General features: G+C 29.6%; 1 protein-coding gene across 9 annotated transcripts in view; it reads right to left on the minus strand.

Moving 5' to 3' along the window:
- Positions 1–16,200, minus strand: part of LOC131843702 (polypyrimidine tract-binding protein 1) — a 455,306-nt gene that overhangs the window by 163,488 nt on the left and 275,618 nt on the right. For 2 of the 9 annotated variants that reach the window (XM_059192405.1, XM_059192404.1), the window contains exon 2: positions 14,942–14,995. The exons of the other annotated variants lie outside the window; for them this stretch is intronic. The gene's annotated coding sequence lies outside the window, so the exon portion shown is untranslated. The remainder of the gene's footprint in view (positions 1–14,941; positions 14,996–16,200) is intronic. 9 annotated transcript variants of the gene reach the window in all.

Raw genomic sequence — 16,200 nt, forward strand, 5'->3', positions numbered from 1 at the left:
TGCACACAAATTTATTTTTGAAACAAACTTTTTGAACAGAATTATTAATGCGCTCGTGTTAAGTGAACGCGAACAGTTTTAATTTACTGAGTGAAGTGTGGTTTTTGTCAATCCATTGTTAAAACGTGTATATCAAGTTCATTCATAGATATTTACTTTACCATTAATATATTTTAAAAATATGAACACAGATTGAAATGATGATACGTAGAATACTTTCATTGATTTCAACTTCTATGTTAAAAAGCCGACCATAATGAGTACGTAATTAAAAATGTTAATTCATTAATTAGAATAAATGATTTATATTTATATAATTTATAATTATATAATATAATATATAATTTTAAATTTATACAATTATAAATAAGAGGTAATAATAACCGTATCATTACAACCAATTATCGTGGCCACAGTAAGTAAAAAGTTTCTTCTTAACAGAAAAAAAAAACAGAAAAACATATTAACTACTTCCAACAAAGCTTCTACCAATAACATACATATATATCAAATTAAATTAAAGCATAAAATAACAATACCAACCAATACCATCAATGAGGTCAGCCCACACGTGCAATTTATTGGTAATTTAAATTATTGAAATATTAATTGCTCTCATACTTTCCGAGTCAAAAGATAAATGACATCGATCCCAAACGTGTGTCACTTAACCGTTTCAGATAATTACAATCATAATTCAGTAGGGTGCGTTTTTTTATTCACACCTCCCACATTATTCGCGCACGATCGCCTCTACAAACTGTAATTTACAATAAATTATGTAGATATTAATAAGTAGGAACGTTACCGGTACGAATAATGGTTGGACCATTCATCGTTCGATAAATTGCTAGGAGACACACAGGAGCCAGATTACGTGCTTCAATATCCGGTCGAGAGGTCCCGGGGACGATCTGTGAATATCCAAGTATAGAAAATCCTTTATGTACCAATAATTAATCTATGCAAATTGACAGTTGAATCAAAAGATTTCAATTTCTGGTCCATTCTCGTAATTTTATCTACAATCTTTTTGTAAGGGCTGGAAGAAATGTAATATTTATAGAAAATACATATATTGTACTTGTCAGAGATAAGTCGATATTCTGAATTACACGCATGTACTATAAATATCATTGATACATGAATAAAATTCGACGAAACTTGACATTTGGGATGACTAGCAACTTACAATTGTATACCCTAAAATTTGACGAACACATTTGAAGGCAATCTAAGAGATGATCGAGCCTACCGCTGTTTATAATATTAAAGAGGTTGTTTAAAGGTGGATTTTATCTCTGGTGTGTCATGTTGAAATTTGAGTTCAAACAATTTTTATAGCGTCAGTTTAAATTCGTACTCACGTATTACGTTATATTATTATTATTATTCTGTCAATGTATGGTATATATAACATGGACCACGTAACATACAAGTACTATATACTACACAATAATATTATGTATTCTCTAGAAAAAAGATCTCCAGATACAAATTTACGAATACTGAGGAATTTCTGACTCGAAGTATTAAACCGATACTTTTGTACGATGCTCACCTTATAAAAAATAGTTTATATTATATAAACAGGACCAAAATAGCATACCTGTAATACTGAAGCACTTCTGAAAGTTTTGTCTGTTATGTTAGCGTGTACGTATACCGGTAACTATTTAATTTAGTATTTAGGAACCTTGAACCTAGAGTAAAAAATTAGCTTTAAAGTGGATATTTTAATTAACACTGAGGTTGAAAGGTGAAATAAGGCTAACTAGGCGCTGTCTCCCTGCTAAAAATTTTGTAGAAATTGTCAAATTTATCATCATGTAACATAAAAAGCACATATGAAAATTCAATTATTGTTCAAATAAAATTCAATAATGAACAAGCAATGTTCATTATTGAAGTTCATTTTAATTTGTTTAATACAGTGTGTGTGATGTGTGTGAATAATCTATTAAAATAATTAAATGTACTTATCAATAAATGTTTTACAATATCGTGTAGCTTAGGAATAGATTATCTTTCGTTTAATAGTACAATAAATGTCCATAAATTTCTGATTCATGGACTCATTATAAAGTTTTATATCTTTGTGACGCCAATATTCATTACTACTTTATATGATCCAATTAGACAATATAAGATGCACTAAAGCATTCAGCGATGAAAAACCAAATCGGTACGGATCATAATGTTGTAAAAACGCGATTTCTTTCTATATCACAATAATAGATACTAATTCCACACGCGATCTTTATTCAATTACATATCGGTAAATTAGTGCGTGAAAACTTTCGGCGCATTCCGAGTGGGTAGCGGCGTTTCCTCGTAAAATTTCAACACTGATGTGGAAATTGCACTAATTTGGCAACGTAATACCGCTGAATAAACGAGCGAGTTCTTACAAATTCCCTCGTGTTATTGTTCCGTGAAAACGTGTACGCTAGAGACTTCTTCTGAGCCATATTTCGTTATTTACAGAGTCATTCACTTTAGTATAATTCCTCTTGGTTTCATAAATAATTTAATTTTTATCTATATTAGATTACAGGTATCATATATATCTTAATTAATTTAATATTGATTTAATATTTTATTAATTTGGTACTTTAATTATTCTGTCAATAAAACACTACCTGTAATACTATTACAATGAACAGTTTAAATTTTTTTAACATACATTTTATACTGGAATTCCAATTTAAACTTCAGTGTACTTAAATAATTTTCATAGCAATATTAAAATGTATATTTTAAAGGTAAAATACATATACTAATTACATATATGTATGTGCTAAATACGTAGGCATACATCTTCACCTTTCGCTTTTCTCATGCCAGCAATGTTCTCTACACTAGTTCCTTTTCTCAAACATTTAATTTCTAATCATATAATGACACAATAAAATTATTCAAAATATATAAAATTTATACAATCAACAAAAGTTGTACGGTAACTAAAGTTTTATACTTTAATTTAAATCAAGAGAAAAACGATCCAAGTTGAAAGTGAAACGACACGAGAATTGTCATCGTTAAACAGAACGTTATTGTTTCCTGAGAAAATATTTACCAAGACGTCCTGACTCCTCTCTCAAACAGAACCCGTTGGTAATTAGCATACTTATCCCTTCAAATAAACGGTTTCTCAATACCAATTTGCCTATTATGGTACTGAGATTTTGCACCTAAGCTGTTTGTAGTGTTTGCGGTGATAATCAGTTACAACTTTAAAGTATAAAGATTGTTTATATATAATATTTTATTATTTACAACGGCTTATGTATCCAAAATATTTTAACTGTACGTTTACTACTAGCAAATTTTTTATTATTTTTTAGACTAAAGATAAGCAGTAGCATTGAAAAATGGCAGTAGCAGTATAACAATATTAGAGGTTTAGTTACATTAGTATTTATATTTATTTAGATTCTTTTACAGTTAGGTATGTCATAATTATTATCGGAGTATATATTCAACATTCAAATTACAGATATTAGTTGCGTATAACCCTAAAGAAACAAGAAAGTAAGAAGTAATTGATTGAATACGTATCATAGTCGTATTATATATAATATATTAATGAACGGAATTTACCAAGAGCCCATGATAATTCTATTCTACAAATTCTGTATCTTCAGAGATAAATTAACATAATTAAACGTACCGCTTTTATCTCACAATCTCAATTTGTCGAACAAATATTAATAGTAGGAAAGGGAGGATCTATTTAACATTCATTAAAGTCTATATAACAGATTAACGCCAACGTTACTTGGAAGTATCGAAACACGATCAAACTGCAGATTCCGGATCAACCGAATCTCAACACTTAATCCTTACTAAACACTATTACAAAGACCACATAAATTTATTCAGTGAAGATCACTAATAAAACAGCCAAACTTTCCTTGTTAGGGAAAATGTTGGATGTGACTGTGACGAACAAAGTAATTGGGGTCTTAGCCTGATTCAATAGGGGTCAATTTCCAATGGGGAGTATTAGAAATCAGTAGTATAGGCGCAAAATGAGATACACATTTGATTGACAGAAGTCACGCTGTAGGTTGAAATATAGGGATTGTCGAAAACTTAAACTGTCAGAGCTTGTTACAGACTTGAATGTAACGAGGCTTAGGAGAGATCGCAAACTCTTTGATCTTCATAACAGCTAATTAATTGGTTAAGGAAAGCTTATCCGACTGTTAGCAGTATATTGACGGGTCCAGCCCTCTCATTATATCATTACATGTCTATTTATTTTATAATATTTTGTAAATTATACCTTTTGTTAACTAAATATAATATATTTACCTACCTATTTTTGTTAAATTAATTATATGAAGTCATTGAACTTAAAGAATTTAATTTAGGTGTGGCATTATGAAGCTTGTTTTTATAAAAAAACTTGATTGTAATAAAGACGCCAGGAATGTAGCTTACATTCATTGATGTTTATATTCTAAATTTAAAAATATGAATTTTTTGTGAATATATAATAATTTTGACAACATGGATCACATAATGTATGAAAGCCGTTAACCATTTTATGAGCTTGTACTAAAATTCTTGTCAGCAAGTAGCCTAATATTGAAGCTGCTGTATGAAATTTGATTTGGTATATCTGTTGGCCATTAACTGTTAGTGTACTAATTTGAATTTAAAGCATATTAATCTGCTATGGTTTGTAAATGGATTTCACTACTCTGATGGCGAGTATCGATAATAAATCTAACACATCTGAGAAGCTTTCTCAGATGTGTCAGACAGCATCAGCATGATCGATTAATATTATTTATATTATTTAGCATTTCAATATAAATATAAGGAACTCAAAAAAGACTATATAAATTTGAAACAATCGAGCGAATTTTTGTTCCTTCCATACTCCTTCTCAAATTCGCAAGAGAATTGGATGACATCTGACCGCGCTAAAAAAAATAAAAAGTATCTGCTCCATTTTAAAACAACTTAACAACAAAGTAGCGGAATGCAGCTTTAAAAAAATACCATAAAGAGTTTAATATACTCTGTAGATACACATTGGTGGGCACGGGCAATATGCGGACAGGTGTTCCGCGCTCCTACGCTCGTAAAAACACCTCTGTATGGATTTATTATTTAAAGTACTCTGCACCTATTGTTGCCATGATACACATTCATTTTTAGTTTCATAATCATACTAAGTTATTCGATACGTATCTGTCTACTATCTACATAGTCATCACATTAAATGAATTAACATACTCATCGTTTTGATTACAGTACTTGGAAGATATATAAATTTCATTATATCGATAATAAAGTTATGACTAAATTATACTATATAAACATAAATAGATTAAATATATCATTTTATGCATTAAACTATTATAATCTATGTATTCGTTTGATAAAATTAGGACACAAGGACACAAGGACTTGAAATTTTAACGTTTTCAAAATTAATTATTCATAAATCTATTTTTAGGTAATGTATTTAATTAAAATAAATCAATTCACAACTAAAAATACAATATGTAATTATAAAGACTATACAATTTAGTATTTAATTTCCATAAGAACAAATAAAGTAAACATATAAATAGTTATAACTTTATTTAGAGGACAACGATGTCATGGCCCGTACAAATATGCTAGATTCAAAGCCACTTTCAGAATTCGTTTTGCATCTCTCTGAAGCTTATCCTCAGACCGCCCACACATTGGACAAACAATAATTAAACAAAATCAACAGTATTTACTCAAATGGAAAGTTTATACAAATTAATTAACTTAATCGTTTGCGCGTGAAATTTAATAGGTAATTACCGTTTTCAAATGTAACCGTGTAATGTCCGGGGGTCTGTTAGGCCAATATCGCTGTCTATTACCTAACCAAACAATTGGCGGTGACCGATAAGTAAGTTGCTGGCATACGCGAAACCCTTTCATATACTCGGGGAGTAGGTCAGGCGATTAGTGAGGGATGGGATACACTTGGATATATAGTTATCTTCATTAATACGATGTGGTTGGTTTAACGTTGGCCGCTTTGATTTTAACTTGTTGTCAATATATTTATTGATAGTTTATGATTTTAGTAATAATTGCGGTTTATTCTGTTTGTAGGGTACAGTGTATGTGGGTTTGGGGTTTACATGAAGTGCGGTGTAATTTATGAAGCACGAGCTAGACAATTTTAGTTCTATGTCATTATTATTAATAAGTTACATTTTATTATTAGGTAGATAGGTAGGTATACCATTTTGCCTCATTTATCATTTAAATAATTAAATCACTACCAAATCATAAACATAACATAATAAAGATACTTTTATTCCTACTTAAAAAGAAAAAAATAATTACTATTGTACTTATAGCTATAGCTACGTTCATATATGAAATTTAATTAGCAAATTTAACGATAATTATAATTACTTACGTTCAATAATCTCTAACTCTACTAAGTGTGTATTATCATCAAACTAAATGATAGTCCTTACTCTCAAATAACTTGAAAGCCTTAACTGTAGCGTAAATTAAGACAATTGAACTAAAACTTAACAAAACGCTTAACACGCATTAATCAATTCAAGACAAGCACAAGTATGAACCCTTGAGTTAACATTCTGTGGTACAGGTGGATTTAAGTTTGTGTTGGAGTTAAGCTTACATGTGTGTTTAAACAGAGCTTTAAAGATATCACCTTGCATCTCAGAGTTTGTAAATACGCTTCTTATTCAGTTACATATTCTTGATACTTATAGACCAATTTAACAGTATTTAATGAAACCGAATGAATGTATATCTATCTAAAACTAGTTATCGGCCCGGTTTCGTACGGATTTACTAATGAATGAAAATGATACTAAGATACTGAATGTAAATCTATCACTTCTGCAAATACTTTTCAACATGTTTTGTGGAGATATGACAAATCTACATTTTTATTTTTTCCCTCTTACAAATATTTTTCTAGATTGTTGTTTCATACAACATCGTCCTGATAAATCCAAAATTATAACAAACAATCAGGTACAAAGTGCATACGTTCTGAAGCGATGCATTTGTTTATAAATTTGGCAATAGATAAATAAACAACTCGTTTACGACATTTATATACATGTGTGTTTCTAAGCAACATATTTCAAGTGTGAAATAACAGTAATTGCTACCTTATTATATATCATTTACAGACAACTTCACGGAGTTAAAGTTTCCTATAGTAATGAAATTAAAATGTATTCACAGTTAATTCTCATAATTAAGTGATAAACTTCGTTCTACAATAAAACTACTTTTGCAAGCTTTATTCTCAGTTAAAATATTTTGTCTGCATTTGAGAATAAGGCGACTTTTGTTTTTGATATATCATATTTTTACTATTAATTAAATGAAAAAAATCTTCTGAATTTCTTTATTCCTAAAATTTTATTAGATAAAAAAATACTAAAGCCCCTGTTCCTGCCGACATTACCTACTGTCCGTTTTTATATCGTGATTCATAGTTAAAAATACTGTTATTTTATAAATCAGACCTTTTATAAAATCATTGAATATAATTTGTTACATTACAGATGGTTAATACTCCATTAATTCGGTTGACTGGTTCTGGATACTTTCCCAAATGTTTGTTTTCTGTAGGAGCTTGTCAAGGTATTAGAAATTAATAATGCTGAAATCATTTAAAGATCCTTGTAAAACGTCAAATTATTAGACTTGTTCAAATTGCGAAATGAACAATATTTGCGAAATATTTTTCGAACGACTTCAAAAATATGGATATTTAATTTTTTATTGTATTTTAAGCGATATCTTCGTTGATTTTATTGACGGATTTTTCACTTAAAGAATTTACTTTTGTAAACTCATTCAAATAAATTATAGTATTTATATATTGTATACTCTTTTAATTATATTTCAGAATTATAATAATATAATATCCCTGTACAATTCACACAGTGTCATCTAGTCTAAGCGGACCTGCATGTGTAATTGGTACTAGACAACTGGATATAAATATGTACTTAGATATTTTTTGTAAACAATCAGACGGATAAAAACAAATATGAATACAAATGTTTGTAGCTTGCGAAGAATCGAACCCGGGATCGGAAGTAAAGTAATACATTATACAAAATATTAACAAGTATGTTTTATGAACTTTATCTATTATTGTTCAATAAAGTTATCATAAAAAAGGTACTTATTAGTAACGCGCTCAAACATGTACAACTCGTCACTTCAGCGACAAAAGTAACAACAAAATATTATATTGAAAATAATCAATAATTTTTGATGTTCGATGAACTTTATCTATGTATTTTATCAATGTCCGCGCCAAGTTTTCGAGTGTGAGCGTGATAACACGCTACCGATTAACGATAACGGTTCAGCCGAAAAAGCTAATGTGATTTAATAATTATTCATATATTCTGTTGTCTACGTGACGGCAATAATTCCATGACCAATTGATTATTCATTTAAAAAAATGGTTGTATAAAGATTTATTTTCCTAACTTAAATATAACAGTAGATATTGTTTCTAGAAACAGTTGACAAAAAAATATACACAGTCGCTCAAATGTAAATATTGTTCGAGTGAACTCTTCAGAATTTATTTAAGCTCCATTTAAATAGACTACATAGTTCTAGTCCAAGTGTATTTTATCTCACCGCTGTGGAACGTGCCGCAATTGTGAGTAAAATACAAACGAAAGTGAAAAATAAAAATATTACGAATACAAAAGCAATAGAGAGGTGCTAAAATGTATCAAATATATTACATCGATACCAGTCGTACATTCTACATAGTAATCGACACCTGTGACAATTAATGTTCGGCCGGAACACAGCACTTTCATTACAACTGTGTCCAAACACATTTGTTCTGTTTTTGCATGATATAAACGTACGTAGGTAAATACGGATTTATAAAAACATTGTAAAAATACAAGGATTGAGTTAACGATTTTATAAAGTGATCGTTATTGTTAGGAATCGTATAAATGTAGTAGTGATGTTATTATTAAATTTGAATAATCATATTAATAAAGTGGAAAAGAACACATATTTTTTTTTATTTTACAACGATTGGTAGCCTTGTCCAGGATTATTTATTCGTAAATATATAAAAACTAAATAATCTAATAATTTAAGTCCTTTAGAATACACTACATCTAAAAGCTTTCATAACCGCTTGAAAATAAACAATAGTTAAGACAAGTTACCCCTGATGTATACTATATGTATAGTTTTATACCTACTATACCATATAATTTAGGTACTTTTATATTACAAATTCTAATATTATTAATACATGTATGAAAAAATATAATAAACTATAAACTGAATTAACATGTTAACAATCGTTTATACCGTATTTATATAATACTAAATACAGTTTCATTAAACTATTAAATATCCTTAAAATATTGCCCTAATAGAAGTACGTAAACGAAATCCCCACATCAATAAGAACCGAGTTTGTTGTCAATAAATCCGTCCCTCGTCGTAACATACTCTTAAAGTTAACAGATAAAAACTTAGTTTGCTCAGCCCGAGTCGCGGTTCGATTACATAAGACCGACGAACTTCCTCTATTACCCCCTACTTAAGGGTACAAATTTAGGCGCCCCCTATTTAAACACAGTTGCCAAATAGCTACGTGTGTAATTTACGTGAAGTGTGGTTTACACTCGCTGAACATATGGGTACGTTGAATTTTGTAGACTGAATAAATCTTGGCCGGGATTCGGGTAATTTGTAATTATCTGGCGATTTGTAAGAACTCTACAGATTCAACTGTGTATACAAATTATATTATTTTGAAAATTTATCAATTATATTTTTGAAATAATAAATTTTATTTAATTAAGTAATCATGATGACAAGCTTGTTTATCTTATTCATGAACGGTTGTTGCTTATAGGAACTGGTTTTGCTGTAGTCGTTTCAATTGGATTATATTCTTAGTATCTGGAATTAGTCCAATTGTGTCTTGTCTTAATTTTTATGATGTTATACTATTCAAAAGTACAAGTTTAGATTGCCAATTCTTTTGCGATATATATAAAATTGAAGTTTTATTAAATATTAATTACACTTCTAATTAATCATTTACATATAATATAATGTCCAATTCCTTATGTCCAATAAAATATAATATAATTTGTACTGTATTTATATTTTTGCAACAAAAGTACAAGTTTAGTCAGTTTAGTGTTATGCCAATTCTTTTGCGATCCAAGCTTAAGGTAACAAATAGACTCGAAGAAGTATTTATGTTAAGAACGTTTTATTAAATATTAATTACACTTCTAATTAATCATTTACATATAATATAATGTCCAATTCCTTATGTCCAATAAAATATAATATATCATATTGTCTTCTGTATTTATTTATGTGTTTAAGGTTCTGCTAACCATTACAGCTGCAGCTAGCGTTACATCTTTGCTGTAGGCTAATACTAAGAAGGTACCATTTTAGTTCACACCCCGACTTAGTATCTTAAGTATGAATATTTCAAATATAATTTATTGTCTCCCGTAATAATTCTTACAAAATTTATTTATTTTACGTGTGATGATATGGCCTTTGCATGATCAGTCCTTAAAGCATGCCTGAATAGCAACTATGCAATATTTTGCCAATCTTTGTTTTTATGTTATTAGTAGAATGATTTCGTGAGCAAAGAAATACCAGTCGGATTCGTCGTTATTTGATATTATTCAGCATAATAAAATACAGATTTATTTTTTTTTTGTGTGTAATATATACTATATCTATGGGACACAGGTATACCAAAATATAAGATAATAACTTAAGACAAATTCAATATTGTCGTAATATCTACTAACTATTGTTATTTAGTATATAAGACATATTTATCTAAATATCATTAATAACTCTTATTATTCACCCGCAACACTTAATAATTCATATATATTAAGAATAAATATAAACGAAATAATTATGGAAATAATATGTTTCACCCATTTCCCAGACAACATTGTTTACAAATTGATTAATGGACTGCTAACATTATTTCTAATATATCAACAAATTCGAATGTTTGTCTTCCACAAGAATTTATTCTAAATAAGGCAACATTTTACCATCTCATATTGCACAAAATGACACTAAAAACGGCTCAAACTGAGTACAGTTTAAGAAAGCTTTTATAGTAAAAGAGGTTTTTAATAAATTCGTTCATGCAGTATTTTAAAATCTAAAGCCGGTATGCATTTCGTCTTTGAAGTAGCTATATTCAAAGGTCCTGTTGAATAAAATGTTCGCTAGCAACATTTTATTATACAGGATAGCCTCCTGCTATTCGTTATTGCTCAAGAAAAAGATTTAAACTTTTTTGTACCAGCTTGTGTCCATCTCGAATACGTTTTGAATGTCTCAATTTTTATTTTTAGAAGTACAAATATTATTTGCTATACGTTTGTATTTAGCATGTATAGACAGATGCTAGAGCCTTCATATTTTGTTGAGAGTATTTTTTATACCGATGTGGTACTATCTTCTTACATTCCTATTTTATTTATTTTAGGAAGATTAACAGGGCACATACACATTTAATGTACATGTTTAATTTACACACATTAGCATAGGACAATTCACTATGACCAATATTGAACTGTCCTATGCTAATTAATAATCTTCGTTAATACCGAAAAATTTTAAATGCTTCGTTTTTATATATTCATTAGTCATTGATATTAATCATAATTTATTTTATATATTGCTACGTATATAGTTACTATTAATGTGACAGAGCCCAAGCTCCGTAACACTGTCATTATTTAAGCCGCACATTTGAGAAACTTGCCCCGTTAGAATCCACACCTGGGGACGTCGTACAGCGGACTACGATACTTTAATAATGATGCAATGAGCTCACAAGTTTGAATACCATAAAAATACTTGCTTATAAATAATCTTTACATAGAGATATTATAATTGTAATGAAATCGAAAACTGTCTGTTTCACTTAAAACAGCTCCAGTTCTTTTTAATTGAAACCTTAATTTGGAATTATTATGTTTTTACATATTTAAAATATAGACTTGACAGAACGAAATAAGTTATTTTACTTTATAAATAAAACATTACATAGCACTTTGAACATAGCAAATGGTACACATTACCACTATTTTTATTTAATGATATAGAAAAGTTCATGGTTAGCACAACAAAAATCATCATCATCTTTATCTATCTAGAAAACTAATTCTCCCTTATAAGCATATAATACAGATGAAATTAGAATTTATGCTATAATAAGAGTAACGTTGAAAGTCGTCCAAAACATTAAATTATTTTTAATAAAAAGTCGAAAGTTTTAATATTGTCTGGAAAAGATATTGGACGACTTTTTCGTTATTATCCCCGAGGACATATCTCGAAAATTAATACAAGGTGAGCGGTTACAAACTTAATTACATAAAAAAGTAATTTCATATTAAATATTAAAATGTAAATATTAAGTACTTGACATCACAAACGTCGAAGAACATCGACTGCGACAATCGTCGCATTGGTGCCTACGAACCGGGCAAGGAGATCTAAGCTTGTTACAAGTTTGTTGCTAATAACTTGGTCAGAGACTGAAGAAAAAGATGCATTTTTTATTTTATTTTATGCAAAAGGCATTGTGTTATGTACCATTCCTTGACCAACTTTGATTATAAGAAGAGAGCGACCTGGAGCATTTCTGTCAAAACAATATTAAATAATAATAATGTCAGAACAAGCTGATCATACAGCGCCATCTAATCCCAAGTTAAGCTAAATAAAGCTTGTGTTAGGGGTACTACATAACATAAAAATATCGATACAAACAATCATACTAATGAAATGTTTGTACCGTCCGGAGGAATTGAACCCGCGACCATCGCAACGCGAGAAGTAAAGCGGTGCTTTAAACTGCTAGATCACCGGGGCCGTTGTTAAATAAACAATAGTTTCTTTAAACTATATAAATAAATATTTCTTATATTAAAAAATTGCCAACAATCTTTAGAAGGGCTCAAGTATTAACATCACAACGGTTGAACGTCTCATTGGTGCTCACGAACCGGACAAAGTTCGTACAAGTTTGTTGCGTATCATTTGGACACGACTCGGCGACTGAAGAACAAGATGATATTCAGTAGTATTCAGTCCCTTATAAACGCTATCACTTTACCTTCAGCGAAATATTATTCTTACTTATTTCAGTACAGACAGAGCACTTTATTTACAATTTAATCTATTATATATTTCTAAATCAATGAAAATTTTACAAGTATGCTATTCTAATAATTATCACTAGAAAATAGATAGGCCCACAAAGCAGTCAATAGAAGCATACGTTTGTTTATATATTTATATGTAATTATTTTTTTTAATATTCTAAAATATTTACAAATAATTATTCAGCAATTTTAGTATCATAGTTTCATAGTATTTTACATCAAAAGTTATAAATATCTATTGAAGTGTGAGTATTCTACAGTAGATGTAGAGTGATCATTTTAAAATAATATTTTTCTTTCATCAAAAATCATTAGTTTTTAAAATACATAATCAATACTTCAACATATAATATTTCCTACACAATCATATACTGAACCCATTTATCGTCAGCCAAATTAATTACAAATTACGATTCCATATCTAGAAAATTATAGCCATTAGGTAAAAATGGATTGTTGTATCAAATGAGGTGATTTGGGGAAGCAATTATTATTTAAATATTTTTCCTATTGTCACTAAAAAGCAACCTTGTTACTATTCGGACACGGACATTCTTTACGCAGTATAACTGACTTGAAATCACTACCTATGTGAAAAAATGTTTTTCAATAATAACTGCTTATAAATAACATTACATGCGAAATTGAGTTTATATGTTACTTTATCACTAAACTAGTCTCAATAAAAATTATATTTTAAACATAATCATTTAAGATGGGGATAATATGGCATTTACGATAAATACCTATGGCCACATATTTATTTATTTTGGTCAATTAAGTTAACACCATCTAACGTAATTAACAATCTATTAATAGGTATTGCACTGTAACATGCGTAAATAGTGTAGTAAGAACTGTGTGCTCGTCATACAGTTCTTACGTTAATGTGAAGATGTACAGATACCAGCATAAGCTATGTACTCGTATTTATCTGGGACCAAGAAGGCTTTCTAAAAGCCTTTCTGTTTGTTCAACCCCATTCATAGCGTATAATCACGCCGATTCGAGACACAACTATTCAAATGGAACTGCATCTGCTAACTTTCGTACGTTTCAGGTCAAATGTTAGAACGTCAAGACTTTGTTACACAATCTAGTAGTTTATAATAAATAAAAGCAACTGAAATTATTGATATAAATTATATATTAATCAACATAATTCGATACATCATAATCATTACATTACATAGTATAAAGCAAAGTCGCTGCCGCTGTCTGTCCCCATATATGCTTAAATCTTTAAAACAACACAACAGATTTTGAAGCGGTTTTTTTTAATAGATAGAGTGATTCTGGAGGAAAGTTTATATACATATATATATATATACATGTACTCTAGGGCGAAGCCGGGACGAGTAGCTAGTACGATATAATCGTAAAATCATAAAAACCACAACATTTATTCTTGTAACATTGTCTATAGTAAAATAATCTTAATGAGTCGTAACACCTTAACTAGCTTGACCATTGCGAAGAAATCGTTAGTTCTAAATACGCGACGTTGAAAAATAGCAGTTTTCACCAAGTTTTTTGACGCTTCGCAGAAGTTGCACTTCCTATCTTGCGAGATCTACTTAAGACAGTCATTACGGGGCGCAACTTTGAACTCCATTCTACTTATAGAATGCTGTTATTTACGAGTTAACAACAAAAGAAAATCATAAAAACAATAAGCAAAATAAAATAAATCTGCTACTTACGCAGTTGTAAATGAATGAAATCTACGTGAACTTTCTCTAACAACACCCACGTACCTGGAAAAATAAAATAAAATATATTAATTATAATTTTGATATATTTGATTAAAGGTAAATAAAAATCAAAGTCAATATTAATAGCGGCTTAAATGATACCTTTTTCATTTATAAGATGGCAAGAATTAATTAAATTAATAACTGAATGAAACACTATCGTTTCAAATTGAAAATATCTTTAAAACGTTTTCCAAATTAGCAATGAATCAGATAACACCCATTGAAGCGCTCCAAAAGCAAATTTAATTAAAGTTATTCGAAAACCGAAACAACATTCCAAATTCAAATGTTAGTACGTTCGGAAACAAACCGATAGCCGCACCGGGGAACCACGAGCGCGCCAGTTAATCGCCACCAACTAGTGGGTAATCCTTTCGAGTGGTGTGCATATAACGCATATAACAACTGCATTCCGAACCGTTCCGTGTTCGGAACGCGCGCATAGAGTGAAATTGCGGCTCTCAGGAGGGCTCAAAGTGATGTCGGTTCTGTATCATTGCGTGCACGAATAGATATATGCGGGAGTGGATGACGTATTCCCTACAATTCGCTTGTTCTATTTGCCTTCATTTTGAAATGAATCTCGTATGATGGATTGATGAAATTTTATACTTACATCTTATCTAAGAAATATTACTTAACATAGAAAAATAGTCACTGTAAGATGGAACTAAAGCTGTACGATCAATTTGTAACTGCAACTATCAAATAATCGCAAAATTCACAATTTCACTATAACAGTCACATAATTCTTAGCAACTAAATAGCATTATATTTTCAATAAGGTCAGATAAGATTGCTACGTAATTAATAAATGTGATATGTTTTTTTGTACATATATTTATATATAGTCAACGATAAACCAAATTAATGTATTATCTGAAAGTTGTCAATCAGCTGTCTATATAATATAACTCTTTTTTTAAACAATTCTAGTCAGCTATATAAATATGGTAAAAATACAAAATTGTGACCATGGATACGAATTAATATTATTACTACCACAACCTTTGCCTATTACGCCTCCAATAGCTGAATGTAAAAAACAATTGAAACATTGGTAAAATGACAAAAGTTTATGACTACAATACTAAGAAATTATTAGGATATGCAGATTATAAGTGTAACTAACACGAATGAATTGAGCAAACATCTAACATTACAAATAGGAAATATATACAGCATCACAGGGATATACTGAATGG

This window comes from Achroia grisella, unplaced genomic scaffold (assembly GCF_030625045.1).
Source record: "Achroia grisella isolate CSIRO2021 unplaced genomic scaffold, CSIRO_AGI_Agris_v1 utg327, whole genome shotgun sequence".
Classification (NCBI taxonomy): domain Eukaryota; kingdom Metazoa; phylum Arthropoda; class Insecta; order Lepidoptera; family Pyralidae; genus Achroia; species Achroia grisella.